This window comes from Bombina bombina, chromosome 10 (genome assembly GCF_027579735.1).
Source record: "Bombina bombina isolate aBomBom1 chromosome 10, aBomBom1.pri, whole genome shotgun sequence".
NCBI classification, from domain to species: domain Eukaryota; kingdom Metazoa; phylum Chordata; class Amphibia; order Anura; family Bombinatoridae; genus Bombina; species Bombina bombina.
In genome coordinates this window covers 45,620,825-45,637,720 of record NC_069508.1, presented here as the reverse complement: position 1 = coordinate 45,637,720, position 16,896 = coordinate 45,620,825, and positions in this window count along the sequence as shown.

Below are 16,896 nucleotides of genomic sequence, written 5' to 3'. Positions count from 1 at the left end.
TTTTTTTTATATTTTTTTATTGAGATTCAATTTAAGGCAACAATACACTTTATGTCAATGAAATCTATACAGAGAAGTATCTTCCAAACAGATATTCTCAAAAAAATAAACATCAAATAAAAAATATAGAAACATGTTACATACATAAGTTTGTTGAGCTGACAAATCAAAGCGGCAATAATGAACATTATATGTGCCAGGTAAACTATACACCTTCCAAGTGATCCCCGAGGTCATTCTTGGACCTCACAGCCCAGACAGAAATTATGCAGCTACAGAAGGCGTTCATGAACATAAGGAGGCCACTTTTGGACCTCAAATTATGAATTTCGATTTTCTTAGTTTGCTTTGAACACTGGAACTAGAAATGTACCTCTAATCAAGGTATTTATATACATATACTATTAATCATATAAAGAGCACCAGATTGGAAAAGCCCAGGAAAGATTACCATAACTGTGAAGATATAGGAGAATAGCAACCAAAACCATAAAAAAAAAGGGGGGGAGACTTACACTTATCCAAAGCGTATGTATGGAGAGGAAGTTTTTATAGGAGATACCCAATTGTGAGCTCTCAGGATAGTAACTATGTGACCATTATTGGGGTTACTGCCATATATTATGGAGTATACACTGTGTGCAGAATTATTAGGCAAATGAGTATTTTGACCACATCATCCTCTTTATGCATGTTGTCTTACTCCAAGTGGTATAGGCTCGAAAGCCTACTACCAATTAAGCATATTAGGTGATGTGCATCTCTGTAATGAGAAGTGGTGTGGTCTAATGACATCAACACCCTATATCAGGTGTACATAATTATTAGGCAACTTCCTTTCCTTTGGCAAAATGGGTCAAAAGAAGGACTTGACAGGCTCAGAAAAGTAAAAAATAGTGAGATATCTTGCAGAGGGATGCAGCACTCTTAAAATTGCAAAGCTACTGAAGCGTGATCATCGAACAATCAAGCGTTTCATTCAAAATAGTCAACAGGGTCGCAAGAAGCGTGTGGAAAAACCAAGGCGCAAAATAACTGCCCATGAACTGAGAAAAGTCAAGCGTGCAGCTGCCAAGATGCCACTTGCCACCAGTTTGGCCATATTTCAGAGCTGCAACATCACTGGAGTGCCCAAAAGCACAAGGTGTGCAATACTCAGAGACATGGCCAAGGTAAGAAAGGCTGAAAGACGACCACCACTGAACAAGACACACAAGCTGAAACGTCAAGACTGGGCCAAGAAATATCTCAAGACTGATTTTTCTAAGGTTTTATGGACTGATGAAATGAGAGTGAGTCTTGATGGGCCAGATGGATGGGCCCGTGGCTGGATTGGTAAAGGGCAGAGAGCTCCAGTCCGACTCAGACGCCAGCAAGGTGGAGGTGGAGTACTGGTTTGGGCTGGTATCATCAAAGATGAGCTTGTGGGGCCTTTTCGGGTTGAGGATAGAGTCAAGCTCAACTCCCAGTCCTACTGCCAGTTTCTGGAAGACACCTTCTTCAAGCAGTGGTACAGGAAGAAGTCTGCATCCTTCAAGAAAAACATGATTTTCATGCAGGACAATGCTCCATCACACGCGTCCAAGTACTCCACAGCGTGGCTGGCAAGAAAGGGTATAAAAGAAGAAAATCTAATGACATGGCCTCCTTGTTCACCTGATCTGAACCCCATTGAGAACCTGTGGTCCATCATCAAATGTGAGATTTACAAGGAGGGAAAACAGTACACCTTTCTGAACAGTGTCTGGGAGGCTGTGGTTGCTGCTGCACGCAATGTTGATGGTGAACAGATCTAAACACTGTCAGAATCCATGGATGGCAGGCTTTTGAGTGTCCTTGCAAAGAAAGGTGGCTATATTGGTCACTGATTTGTTTTTGTTTTGTTTTTGAATGTCAGAAATGTATATTTGTGAATGTTGAGATGTTATATTGGTTTCACTGGTAAAAATAAATAATTGAAATGGGTATATATTTGTTTTTTGTTAAGTTGCCTAATAATTATGCACAGTAATAGTCACCTGCACACACAGATATCCCCCTAAAATAGCTATAACTAAAAACAAACTAAAAACTACTTCCAAAACTATTCAGCTTTGATATTAATGAGTTTTTTGGGTTCATTGAGAACATGGTTGTTGTTCAATTATTAGGCAAAATACAACTTGCCTAATAATTCTGCACTCCCTGTATGACTATATCTAAAGAAAAACATGATGTATATGTCATAATACAAAAACGCTCCTCTAAGATTAAATATCAAAAGGCTGAGGTTAATAAAGGAAAAACACACAATTTAAAACTTTAGATTAATATCAAGTAATTGTAGATCTATAGATATTCTCAGCAAAACATATAAAATAATACATATTCCAAAGGGTTAATGTGAGAACATGGCCATAGACGATTGTCCTTAACTATACTTATAGCAGTGTAGTAGTAAAAATAAAGCAAGGGAACTTACCTCAAATAGCACTAATTTCTTCCTTGAGTACAAATTGGGCAGCTGCGAAGCATAGCCAATATTACCAAACTGGGTGCATATAAAAACCTACTTAGCAAGTGGGAGAGAACCTGAGTGACTGAAGTTTAGTTAACATCTACCTTAGCATGGACAATTATGCATGTTATTGAAGAATAGAATCTAGTGAGCTAATAAACCAGCCCATAGGCTGGTATATGGCTGTCTGGTGTAGGTTTCCCTTGTCTTTAATCCAAGCCCAGTAAACCTTATATAATAGGTATACTATAGCATGCTGGCCACTATGTATTGTGAGGGATAAAAGTATGGGAATATATTTGTTAGTCAGATAATGCAGAAGTCGCTATGGGCATATACTTGAGTACACATAGAAGAGACCGCACATGGAGAAAAAAAAATATACATTGCATAGCCCCCTATATTCTATAAAGTAAGTTGAGAAAAATTCTACTTCTGTGCTATATACGTTAGAATATCATATTTACAGATAGCACTCACACTCTAAACCTATACATCATGTAGCTGCTCAGCTTCTCAGGTCCAAAAACCATCATATAGAACAGATAAATATACTTGAATATTAACGTTCTTTCTAATATCAAATGCAGTGTTGGTTGAAGCAGTGAAGTCGCTCACTCCGTAACTCAGGGGTGTCAAACTCAAATTACTCGGGGGCCGCATCAGCAGTTTGGTCACCCTCAAAGGGCCTCAAAAGGGCCGGTTGTATCTAGGACTATGTGTCCACTCTTTATTATCATAATAAATTATTGTCACTGCATTCAATTATTACTGTTTTTTCTAATAATGTGTAAGTAATAACAAGCATTTACACACAAACATACATTCACACATTTACACACAAACACACATTTACACACAAACACACATACACATATTTACACACACATACTTACACACACAAACATACATTCACACATTTACACACACACAAAAACTTTATTACTGCTCTGATTTAGGTGGGCAATAAACTAATGATAATGCAGTGTGAATATGTTTTCCCATGCATGCAAGCATAACAGGCAGGGATAAGGTTAATAAAATCTGTGCAGACTACAAATCAGTCACAGACAGTACAAGTGATTGATTTATTACCTGGGGAAGGCTGAGAGCAGAATAAGACAATCTGCAGAGACAGAGCCTCAGAACGGCTGTTTACTTAGAATTGTCCTGCTGACATATTATTTTAAAAAAACATGTTTTTCTTACCAGCCTCGCTGTGTGCCTGCTGCCTCTCTGGTCTCTGCTGCTAGCAGATAGAAGCTGGGAGGAAGTGATGAGGGAGCAGGAGGTCAGTGTCTTGTTCTCACTCAGTCACTTCCTACCAGCCAGATCTCGGAAACCCCTGTTCAGGATCCATAGCGCAGCCAGCAGCACCTGTCTCTCCTACATACAGCGACTGTAAGTGGATACTCAGTCTCACAGCCTCTGTATGCAAGTGAAGGCTGGCGGCGGCTACACGGGCCACATGACGAGGTCTGGTGGGCCGGATTCGGCCCGCGGGCCTTGTGTTTGACACCAGTGCGCGTAACTAATGAAACATATGCGTGACATAGATGTGAGCCATCATGTTATTCCTCTGAGTCACTATCCGATACCTAGTTTGATTTGGAGGTTATTCCTACTTGCGGTGTCCCATGCAAAGATGGCCGTAACAAAGCCATAGCAGAAAGCGGTAAGTACCCATGGAATATAAAACAGCCTCTCCGTGAAAAAAAGTACTTCTACATGGACTTGTAAAATACTATATGTAGACTGTAGGTTGAAGAATGTCAATTCCGTCATAGCCTGCAACAAGTCCGGTAGTAGTATAGTCTGTTCATATTGACTGTACCTCTGGGGATGTTGTATACTTTCCATGATATGGAGGGGCTTGCTGAAGCTCCAATGAACATCTTGTGGTCTGTCCTCAGCCAACTCGGGGATAGCCAGCGGTAGGTGCGGCAATTGAGGATAAGCGTGAACTGCGGTCAGCGGTGTCATGGGTGTGCAGTTGGGCCATATAACAGCTCTCCCCTCTGGAGCCATAATCACCTCCTCGGTCTCCAAATCTGCAGAGCTACCATCCAGCCGTGGAATCAGAGCACTCTCAGCAGCTGTCAATATGCTGTTCGGCGTCTCCCCTGTATTGGTACCTTTCCATGCCGCCACTAAACTCTCCTCAAGCCGCGTAAAATGACGGCATAGTGTATAGTCCAGTATCTCTAGTAATGTAAGATTCGAGTACTCCATCCTGTAGTTGCAATAGCACAGTATGAAATGTCACACATAAGGTGCTCCGGGTTATCAGAAATTCTGCAGTGCAAATGGCTGGATATACTGAAACTTCAGAATACAATGGGGGGTTGTCAAGGTATATGTAAGGTTAATAAATATATATTTTAATCATATATTTCAAGATTAATAAATATATATCTTTAATCAGATATTTCGCTGATCAGTAGAAAATGACTCCTTTCATTCAGAAGAACTGACTTCAAACAGGTTTAATTCTCCCCCACTTTTTCAATTACACAGGAAACTCTTAAAGATTACTTTAAAAGAGACATTACTAGCTAAAGTGTGAACATGAAGCCCATACCAAATTTGCTCTAATCAACTTACAGTTTGAGACAAGATGAGTCATAAAAGATAAATTAAGAGGATAGATTGTCAGATAGGTGACACCACACAGTGTATGGAGACGGAGCGTCTGGAATTTTTTTTTGAAGCTTGATGAGATGGAAATTAGCTTACTGGAATCTCAAAGATACATGTTAAGGTGTGACTTTGAGAGTTACTGAACATACAGCAAATAATCATCCCTGAATGCATGCCCCAGAATGTATTAAATATAGAAATTTGGGAAATTGTCTAATTCTTTATTATTACATGGGTATTTGCTAAGCTTGGGAGATAACTATTTAGTCAGTCTAAAATGTTTAATAACCTCTATATTGTTTGTATTTTTCAGGCATATAATTTCAGATCTGCATGGGATATTTATATAGGAAATAAATTCAAAATTAGTATAGATTAAATAACCATTTTAATAATACCATATTTGAATTACATGTATATATAACATGTTTTCCTATTTTTCCAGACGAAGCCAAAAAGGTGACACACACGTGACGATACATGGGATGAAATAAGTCATATCATATGAATGTGCAATAATTGTTTATAAAGTTTTAAATACATATCTTAAAATATAGTGAGATGAATATATGGAAGTTACTTTGATGTGATATGACTATCACATCACAGGCTAAATGAAATATAAATTATTTTAATGTAATATTAGATATATAAATGCCATTAATTCCAGAATAATTAACATGATAAAGGATTTTAATATGATATAATGTTAAGGGCATACTGTGTTTCATATCAAAATGACCAGAGAGGTAATGTGATCTTACCCTTCTGTGATTGGTATTGCGAACTTATTAATATGAAGAAAATTATGGTAGTTATTACATAGTTTAAAGAAATATTTCACTGTCTAAAAATGTTGGTTAAATGAATTTGTATGTATTGTCATGCTGCATATATTGCTGTGTCTGTTTGTAATGCTGCCACCCGGTGTTGCCATACGAGAACTACAACCAAAAGGCTTTTTGGCTGTTTTAAAAATTAAATCTCAAAGAACCAATCCGAGACAAGGTTTCCGTTTGGGGGCGTTTCCAATTTCACCAGTGAGGAGAACCCATATAAAGTGATTGCAACATAGAGAGAGGGAGGATCTGTTGAGCTAAAGTGTAACTGGATGCTGGCGAAAAATACCATTTACTCAATCAAAGCTGATCTACCCTTCTCATTGACTGCAAAATTATACTTATTGGTAATTCTGAGGTGAAAACATTCCTATTAAGGAATATTGGATGTCGATTGGTTTATTTGGTAAAGTATCGAAATTACATGTGATGTTTTAGAATAAGTTATATGCATAGTCACTACAGTTAAATTACAATTTGAAGATTGGAAAGAGCAAATTGGGCTTTTAAATTATATTGCATAACCTTGAATAGCTCTTAGCTTGCCTATTTGTATGCAAGCATTTAAAGTAAACATTTACTATTGCTGTATGTAGCAGAGTTAAGGAAAAAGTTTATATTTCAAGTTAGCATTTCATAGCCTATGTATTGTTAAAGGGACACTGTACCCAAATTTTTTCTTTCGTGATTCAGATTGAGCATGAGATTTTAAGCATCTTTCTAATTTACTCCTTTTATCAATTTTTCTTCATTCTCTTGGCATCTTTATTTGAAATGCAAGAATGTAAGTTTAGATGCCGGCCCATTTTTGTTGAACAACCTGGGTTGTCCTTGCTAATTAATTCACCAATAAAAAAGTTGCTGTCCAGAGTACTGAACCCAAAACAAGCTTAGATGCCTTCTTTTTCAAATTAAGATAGCAAGAGAACGAAGAAAAATTGATAATAGGAGTAAGTTAGAAAGTTGCTTAAAATTTCATGCTCTTTCTGAATTACAAAAGAAATTCTTTGGGTACAGTGTCCCTTTAAACTAATCCCAATCTTAAATTGTTTATCTATGCAAATATATAATAATAATTCAGAAGTGTATATTGTATTATTGTTTAAATTTGTATCTGGTAGACAAAGGCCTAGATTTAGAGTTCGGCGGTAGCCGTCAAAACCAGCGTTAGAGGCTCCTAACGCTGGTTTTGGCCGCCCGCTGGTATTTGGAATCAGTGATTAAAGGGTCTAACGCTCACTTTACAGCCGCGACTTTTCCATACCGCAGATCCCCCTACGCCATTTGCGTAGCCTATCTTTTCAATGGGATCTTTCTAACGCTGGTATTTAGAGTCGTTTCTGCAGTGAGCGTTAGAGCTCTAACGACAAGATTCCAGCCGCCTGAAAAAAGCAGGAGTTAAGAGCTTTCTGGCTAACGCCGGTTCATAAAGCTCTTAACTACTGTACCCTAAACTACACTAACACCCATAAACTACCTATGTACCCCTAAACCGAGGTCCCCCCACATCGCCGCCACTCGATTAAAATTTTTAACCCCTAATCTGCCGACCGCCACCTACGTTATACTTATGTACCCCTAATCTGCTGCCCCTAACCCCGCCGACCCCTATATTATATTTATTAACCCCTAACTTGCCCCCCACAACGTCGCCGCCAGCTACTTAAAATAATTAACCCCTAATCTTCCGACCGCAAATCGCCGCCACCTACGTTATCCCTATGTACCCCTAATCTTCTGCCCCTAACATCGCCGACCCCTATGTTATATTTATTAACCCCTAATCTGCCCCCCACAACGTCGCCGACACCTACCTACACTTATTAACCCCTAATCTGCCGACCGGACCTGAGCGCTACTATAATAAAGTTATTAACCCCTAATCCGCCTCACTAACCCTATCATAAATAGTATTAACCCCTAATCTGCCCTCCCTAACATCGCCGACACCTACCTTCAATTATTAACCCCTAATCTGCCGACCGGAGCTCACCGCTATTCTAATAAATGTATTAACCCCTAAAGCTAAGTCTAACCCTAACACTAACACCCCCCTAAGTTAAATATAATTTTTATCTAACGAAATAAATTAACTCTTATTAAATAAATGATTCCTATTTAAAGCTAAATACTTACCTGTAAAATAAATCCTAATATAGCTACAATATAAATTACATTTATATTATAGCTATTTTAGGATTAATATTTATTTTACAGGCAACTTTGTAATTATTTTAACCAGGTACAATAGCTATTAAATAGTTAAGAACTATTTAATAGTTACCTAGTTAAAATAATTACAAATTTACCTGTAAAATAAATCCTAACCTAAGATATAATTAAACCTAACACTACCCTATCAATAAAATAATTAAATAAACTACCTACAATTACCTACAATTAACCTAACACTACACTATCAATAAATTAATTAAACACAATTGCTACAAATAAATACAATTAAATAAACTATCTAAAGTACAAAAAATAAAAAAGAACTAAGTTACAGAAAATAAAAAAATATTTACAAACATAAGAAAAATATTACAACAATTTTAAACTAATTACACCTACTCTAAGCCCCCTAATAAAATAACAAAGACCCCCAAAATAAAAAATTCCCTACCCTATTCTAAAATACAAAAATTACAAGCTCTTTTACCTTACCAGCCCTGAACAGGGCCCTTTGCGGGGCATGCCCCAAGAATTTCAGCTCTTTTGCCTGTAAAAAAAAACATACAATACCCCCCCCCAACATTACAACCCACCACCCACATACCCCTAATCTAACCCAAACCCCCTTAAATAAACCTAACACTAATCCCCTGAAGATCTTCCTACCTTGTCTTCACCATCCAGGTATCACCGATCCGTCCTGGCTCCAAGATCTTCATCCAACCCAAGCGGGGGTTGGCGATCCATAATCCGGTGCTCCAAAGTCTTCCTCCTATCCGGCAAGAAGAGGACATCCGGACCGGCAAACATCTTCTCCAAGCGGCATCTTCTATGTTCTTCCATCCGATGACGACCGGCTCCATCTTGAAGACCTCCAGCGCGGATCCATCCTCTTCTTCCGACGACTAGACGACGAATGACGGTTCCTTTAAGGGACGTCATCCAAGATGGCGTCCCTCGAATTCCGATTGGATGATAGGATTCTATCAGCCAATCGGAATTAAGGTAGGAATTTTCTGATTGGCTGATGGAATCAGCCAATCAGAATCAAGTTCAATCCGATTGGCTGATCCAATCAGCCAATCAGATTGAGCTCGCATTCTATTGGCTGTTCCGATCAGCCAATAGAATGCGAGCTCAATCTGATTGGCTGATTGGATCAGCCAATCGGATTGAACTTGATTCTGATTGGCTGATTCCATCAGCCAATCAGAAAATTCCTACCTTAATTCCGATTGGCTGATAGAATCCTATCATCCAATCGGAATTCGAGGGACGCCATCTTGGATGACGTCCCTTAAAGGAACCGTCATTCGTCGTCTAGTCGTCGGAAGAAGAGGATGGATCCGCGCTGGAGGTCTTCAAGATGGAGCCGGTCGTCATCGGATGGAAGAACATAGAAGATGCCGCTTGGAGAAGATGTTTGCCGGTCCGGATGTCCTCTTCTTGCCGGATAGGAGGAAGACTTTGGAGCACCGGATTATGGATCGCCAACCCCCGCTTGGGTTGGATGAAGATCTTGGAGCCAGGACGGATCGGTGATACCTGGATGGTGAAGACAAGGTAGGAAGATCTTCAGGGGATTAGTGTTAGGTTTATTTAAGGGGGTTTGGGTTAGATTAGGGGTATGTGGGTGGTGGGTTGTAATGTTGGGGGGGGGGTATTGTATGTTTTTTTTTACAGGCAAAAGAGCTGAAATTCTTGGGGCATGCCCCGCAAAGGGCCCTGTTCAGGGCTGGTAAGGTAAAAGAGCTTGTAATTTTTGTATTTTAGAATAGGGTAGGGAATTTTTTATTTTGGGGGTCTTTGTTATTTTATTAGGGGGCTTAGAGTAGGTGTAATTAGTTTAAAATTGTTGTAATATTTTTCTTATGTTTGTAAATATTTTTTTATTTTCTGTAACTTAGTTCTTTTTTATTTTTTGTACTTTAGATAGTTTATTTAATTGTATTTATTTGTAGCAATTGTGTTTAATTAATTTATTGATAGTGTAGTGTTAGGTTAATTGTAGGTAATTGTAGGTAGTTTATTTAATTATTTTATTGATAGGGTAGTGTTAGGTTTAATTATAACTTAGGTTAGGATTTATTTTACAGGTAAATTTGTAATTATTTTAACTAGGTAACTATTAAATAGTTCTTAACTATTTAATAGCTATTGTACCTGGTTAAAATAAATACAAAGTTACCTGTAAAATAAATATTAATCCTAAAATAGCTATAATATAAATGTAATTTATATTGTAGCTATATTAGGATTTATTTTACAGGTAAGTATTTAGCTTTAAATAGGAATCATTTATTTAATAAGAGTTAATTTATTTCGTTAGATAAAAATTATATTTAACTTAGGGGGGTGTTAGTGTTAGGGTTAGACTTAGCTTTAGGGGTTAATACATTTATTAGAATAGCGGTGAGCTCCGGTCGGCAGATTAGGGGTTAATAATTGAAGGTAGGTGTCGGCGATGTTAGGGAGGGCAGATTAGGGGTTAATACTATTTATGATAGGGTTAGTGAGGCGGATTAGGGGTTAATAACTTTATTATAGTAGCGCTCAGGTCCGGTCGGCAGATTAGGGGTTAATAAGTGTAGGTAGGTGTCGGCGACGTTGTGGGGGGCAGATTAGGGGTTAATAAATATAACATAGGGGTCGGCGATGTTAGGGCAGCAGATTAGGGGTACATAGGGATAACGTAGGTGGCGGCGGTTTACGGAGCGGCAGATTAGGGGTTAAAAGTGTAATGCAGGGGTCAGCGATAGCGGGGGCGGCAGATTAGGGGTTAATAAGTGTAAGGCTAGGGGTGTTTAGACTCGGGGTACATGTTAGAGTGTTAGGTGCAGACGTAGGAAGTGTTTCCCCATAGGAAACAATGGGGCTGCGTTAGGAGCTGAACGCTGCTTTTTTGCAGGTGTTAGGTTTTTTTTCAGCTCAAACAGCCCCATTGTTTCCTATGGGAGAATCGTGCACGAGCACGTTTTTGAGGCCGGCCGCGTCCGTAAGCAACTCTGGTATCGAGAGTTGTATTTGCGGTAAAAATGCTCTACGCTCCTTTTTTGGAGCCTAACGCAGAATTTGTTTGAACTCTCGATACCAGAGTTAAATTTATGGTGCGGCCAGAAAAAAACCCGCGGAGCGTTAACAGCCCTTTTACCGCCAAACTCCAAATCTAGCCGTAAGTGATTTATCTGTGAAAGTTCTTGTATTTTAAATCAATATTGTATTAGGATAAATTGCAGTTAAATAGCATAATATATATATTATCCTATTGTTTATAAGCACTGTTTAGAATTGTATTGCTTGGATGTTAAAGGTTTAAGTCTCATTGTAAATATTTTAAATGCAGCTCTGAATGAAAGGTTGGTTTTAAAGATACATTTTTCTGGGTTTTGTAAGAAGGATAGCATAGCTTAATAGTTGGTTTTAACTTTATCATTTATGTCATATTCCTTTTATTACAAATATATTTCAAAATGTTCATGGATATTAACTAAATAAAAGAATTCAGATATTTATATTAATTGTATGGTTTCTAGTAGATGCATGTTGGTTAAGGGTTTCTAATTTTAAGGATAATTATTATTTGTATTGTGTTATAACCCTGCCATAAGCTGATATATTATTTGGAGAGCACTACTAAGATTTTCATAAATGTACTGACAGGGTAGAGAAAGGTCCAGGCCGTTGCTAGGCCTCTGCTATGCACCTCCTCTAAACAGGTCTGCCTGTCCTCGTTAGTATGAGAAAAACACATAAATCCTTTCCATGAGTATTTCTTGCCTCCTATCACATAAATAGAAATAAAATGTTCTGGTCTAGGGAGGGATAAATAGCAGATTTATCAGCTCCAATGTTTCAGGGAATTCAAAAGGCAGCCATCTTAGTCGCTGGTCGGACACGCCCCCCCTAACGGAATTATTTTTGAGTTTCCATATTTAAGTAAAATCTGTACAGATAAAATTCCGTAAGTGCACTCTTCCAAAGATTGAAGATTGAATGCAAGTAAACCGTTTTAAGAGAAAAAATGAAGCTAAAAGACCTTTTGTCAAGCTTGTTTTAACCACCATACTGCAGTAAAAGTTGCTGAACTATCTTTGCATCCATTCTTTGCATTGCATGCTGGTACCAGCCCCAGAATTGGACTCTGGTTAATCCATGACTGTTCGGAACAGCCAATAGAATGCAAGCTCAATCTGATTGGCTGAGCCAATCAGCCAATCGGATTGAACTTGAATCTGATTGGCTGATTCCATCAGCCAATCAGAATTTTCCTACCTTAATTCCGATTGGCTGATAGAATCCTATCAGCCAATCGGAATTCGAGGGACGCCATCTTGGATGACGTCCCTTAAAGGAACCTTCATTCTTCAGTTGGACGTCGAACGAAGAGGATGGATCCGCGCCGGAGGTCTTCAAGATCAGCCACTCGTCATCGGATGGAACAACATAGAAGATGCCGCCTGGATGAAGATGTTTGCCGGTCCGGATGTCCTCTTCTGCCCGGATAGGATGAAGATTTCTGCCCGAAGATGGACTTCTTCATTTGCCGCTTGGATCAAGACTTCAGCCGGAGGATGGACGTCACTCTTCAGCCCCCGCTTGGGCTTGGATGAAGACATCGGAGGCTCTTCTGGATCGATCGGTGAACCTGGTGTGGTGAAGACAAGGTAGGGAGATCTTCAGGGACTTAGTGTTAGGTTTATTTAAGGGGGGTTTTTCACTTTTCAAACTGTTAAAAATTATTTTACATTGACTCCTATTATAATATTTATTTTGCAACATTTTAATCTTAAAGGCAGATAAGCCATTTTTTTTATCAATAAATATTGTTTGTTGAAGGTATCCACCAATCATCAAGAACAACCCAGGTTGGTCAACAAAAATGGAGCTGCAGATAAACTTACATTCTTGATTTTAAAATACATTTATCAAGAGAATATTGAAAATATGATTATAGTAGTAAATTATAAATTTGATTAATATTGCATGCTCTATCTGAATGACAACAGTAATAATTTTTGATCAGTGTCCCTTTAATAGAAAAATATATTGATTTGACAATGTCGCTGTTAATGAATTCTCTAGTCTATATGTTGATGTAATGAATGGGATGGAGCATGCAATTACAATCTAATATGTTAGTTAAGGATATCCTCAAGAATCTTTAATTATCCTCTCTTAAAGGGACATGAAGCTCAAAATGTGTAATTGTATACTTTTTGCAACTATGTACTACTGTTATCTGAACACATGATTAGAACACATGAAAATAGGCCAATTTCAGCATAAAAAACAGCTGGTTAATCCCAGTAATGCATTGCTTAACCTAAACCGACCTAGATATGTTTTTAGAATAACGAAAACAATAGACTGAACCAATTTAGCTAATCAAATGTTTATAAAAATCCAGAAAATCATATGTCTAAATCATTCTAAGGAATATTTAGTTGGCATGTCCCTTAAATGACTCGAAAAATTAAAAAATATCTAATGTATATTTTAAAATTCGAAACAAATGCAAAAATGTGTGAATGTGGTCAAAATGCATCCCAATAATATCAAGAAATACACAGGGGAAGAATATAAATTGGTCATTCAAAGAATCTTTTTTTGATTCTTATTTTTAAATATTGTAAAAATAGAATTTGAGGATCCATATAAATATCGATCAATGTGGATGTATTATGTAATGTTCTGTCTATGTTTCTAAGACAAATGTCAATTAAAATGAGACAGCATACTGTGACAAGCCCTGGCTTGAGGTTCCAGCACCAACATCCAGATCTGTAAAATATTAAATGAGGATTGGATATCATTAATACAAATCAGGCCATGTTGAAAAACTTTTATTTTTTACAAAATCACTGACAAACTAATAATCTATTTTTAGTCCCATGAGTTAATTGTTTCCTCAATTAATGTCATCATAAATATATCCTGTACTCTTATTTTCAATCTGTTATGTTGTTGACTATAGCTTTAATTAATTTGTTGTGTTATTTCATTCTCATCAATTGATGGACATAGTTCATTGTTTATTTTGATTTTGCTAGTATATTTTTTATAATGTATAAGATGGAAAATAAGAATACTGTATTCTTCACATATATAATAATTAACATTTGCATTTGACCAACATGTGTAAAGCGATGCCATTTACAGCAAACACATGTTCACGTGTGTGCGCAATTCTATTTTTCGTGATCATTGCGCAATGATTCTAAGCGGAATTACGCATCCGTGATTTGAACAACATGTGTAAAGCGATGCCATTTACAGCAAACACATGTTCACGTGTGTGCGCAATTCTATTTTTCGTGATCATTGCGCTATGATTACAAGCGGAATTACGCATCCGTGATTTGAACAACATCTGTAAAGCGATGCCATTTACAGCAAACACATGTTCACGTGTGTGCGCAATTCTATTTTTCGTGATCATTGCGCTATGATTCCAAGCGGAATTACGCATCCGTGATTTGAACAACATGTGTAAAGCGATGCCATTTACAGCAAACACATGTTCACTTGTGTGCGCAATTCTATTTTTCGTGATCATTGCGCAGTGATTCCAAGCGGAATTACGCATCCATGATTTGAACAACATGTGTAAAGCAATGCCATTTACAGCAAACACATGTTCACATGTGTGCGCAATTCCATTTTCGCTCTGTGACGCATATTCTGTAGAGCTCAAGAAACATCATTCCTATTTCATGTGTGACTAATCTAAATTCGGATATCTAAACATCATATGTAGCGTATGTTGTGAGATCTATATAGGTTTAATATCTGACTATATACACATTTCTTAAAAGTCTAATCAAATATTAATATATTATATGAAGTTGGATAGTTACCTGGTTCAGATTCTCGGTCCGCTCCTCCCAGGACACCGGACGGAGAAGCAGCTGCACTGGCCCCCGGGTCAGGACTTTCAGATCCAGCAGCTGGGAGGTAAGAAGAGGAGGCCGAGGATGGAGAGGATCTAAATCTTTTGGGGACCCGGAGACTGAGGAGCTCATATAAAGTCACCTCATAAGGGAGTAGGTAGAGTTTCCGCGTGGGCTTATTTTTTTTGCCCCCTCTTTTACAGGCTTGTACCCACTCCCTTATGAGGTCGACATTTTTGGACAATCGCAACCTCATATCTCCGAATCTCCGCATGATCTGATCCTGGCTCCTCTGGACGCCCAACACCAATTGAACCGCATTGGTGATAGACTCCCAGAGGGCCTTCTTAACCTTCACATCTGTCAACCTCCTCTTGTTCCCAAACAGCTGGGGATAAAAGTCCTGGATGGCGTGGACCAGTGCAGCACTCTCCTGCTTGGTAAACCTGGGAGGTGTCATGCCTGCTGGGTTGTAGAATATATTTTTCAAAATAATTTATACTGCCTGCAGGCATTAGAGAACTGACAAAGATGGCAACGTGTAATGGACTTTTATATGGTGAAGTAAACATGAGATGCACCATCGGACATCTTATCTGTACATCTGATTGGATAAAACTTTGAAATATTGTTAGAATGTCTGTGAGACCATCCTGACTCAAGCTGTGTTTGTGTGATGAACTCTGATTGGCCGTTCATTAATGTTTCATATCTTAGTAACTTCCATACACATACCTCCTGGTGGTGCTGTTACTTCATTTTTTTCATGTAGACTTATTTGTAACTCATGGGCCTGTCATGCGGATATGTGTGACACAGATTTAATATACGTGATCTGTAAAATATTAATGTTTAAATTCTCGTTAAAATCTAATACTGTCACATTATTAAATGTTGTAGACATTTCCCTGTTTAATATCGTTCTGTTTCTTTAATACAAATACATTAGATTAATACACATTTAATATTGTATGTATTTATTGTTCATAAAATCAATTTCGTGACTTATTGTGAAGTATTGACATTGCTCTATTAAATGTATTTATAATGTTCGTAATGTTCGTAACTTGTATAATCTGTTTATAAATGTTAAACTACAGGTTTGTTTGCTATTAGTAAATAAACCTCAAGCTTGTATTTGTCTGAACTGCTCATATATGTTATTGTGCAATGGCGTCTTTATATTTAAAGAGACATTACAACCAAACAATTGTATCAAATGATCTGTAGAGATCAAAAATGTTTAGACTTTAAAATGTAACTCAATTTATCTTTTGATTTAGATATCCTTAACAGCAGAAATGTCAATGCACATGGTTGAGCCAATCACATCTCTGTGCATCCACCAATCTTCATCTACTGAGCCTATCTCGATATGCTTTTCAAGCAAAGTATGTCAAGATAATGAGATAAGAGAAGTAAAAGGCACTCTTTAAATCTCTTAAAGGGACACTGTACCCAAAATATTTCGTTTGTGATTCAGATTGAGCATGAAATTTTAAGCAACTTTCTAATTTAATCCTATTCTAAAATTTAATTCATTCTCTTTGTATCTTTATTTTAAATGCAAGAATGTAATTTTAGATTCTGGACCATTTTTGGTGAACAACCTGGGTTGTCCTTGCTGATTGTTGTATAAATTAATCCACCAATAAAAAAGTGCTGTCCAGAGTACTGAAACAAATACCTTAATAATTAGATGCCTTCTTTTTCAAATAATGATAGCAAGAGAACGAAGAAAAATTTATAATAGGAGTAAATTAGAAAGTTGCTTAAAATTGCATGCTCTTTCAGAATTACAATAAAAAAAAAATTTGGTCAGTCTCCCTTTAAGGATATTTTTAGTTCATGTCCC